This window comes from Etheostoma spectabile, chromosome 8, assembly GCF_008692095.1.
Source record: "Etheostoma spectabile isolate EspeVRDwgs_2016 chromosome 8, UIUC_Espe_1.0, whole genome shotgun sequence".
NCBI classification, from domain to species: Eukaryota; Metazoa; Chordata; class Actinopteri; order Perciformes; family Percidae; genus Etheostoma; species Etheostoma spectabile.
In genome coordinates this window covers 26,832,773-26,833,087 of record NC_045740.1, presented here as the reverse complement: position 1 = coordinate 26,833,087, position 315 = coordinate 26,832,773, and the positions used below count along the sequence as shown (strand labels likewise).

The 315-nt window shown below is 41.9% G+C and overlaps 2 long non-coding RNA genes across 2 annotated transcripts in view; one reads left to right on the top strand and one right to left on the bottom strand.

Moving 5' to 3' along the window:
• LOC116693973 (uncharacterized) overlaps positions 1–315 on the top strand; it is a 12,364-nt gene that overhangs the window by 1,057 nt on the left and 10,992 nt on the right. The gene's annotated exons all lie outside the window — the stretch shown is intronic.
• Positions 1–315, bottom strand: part of LOC116693972 (uncharacterized) — an 8,872-nt gene that overhangs the window by 1,650 nt on the left and 6,907 nt on the right. The window lies entirely within an intron of this gene.

The window sequence follows — 315 nt, the reverse complement described above, 5'->3', positions numbered from 1 at the left end:
CAATTCCTGTTTTTCTCCTTTATGAGGCAAAAAAAGTGGCTGGTAAAAAGTGACTATGGCAGATGGATTTTTAAAACTTCAGGCCCTGGATATAACGCCTTGACACCTTTAGAAGTTAGCTATTCTGTCAGCTGGTTGTGATGTTGTCTGCTCCCTAGTGGCATGCATGTAGATGACTTACATGCAACAACACATGGTTTCTGATGTGTGTCTTTACACGGTTACTAGTTTCTGTGTGTGTTAGGCGATACCACACAGAGCTGTGACGAAAGGAGCAAAATACAGACATTTCACACACACAAACACACACACACA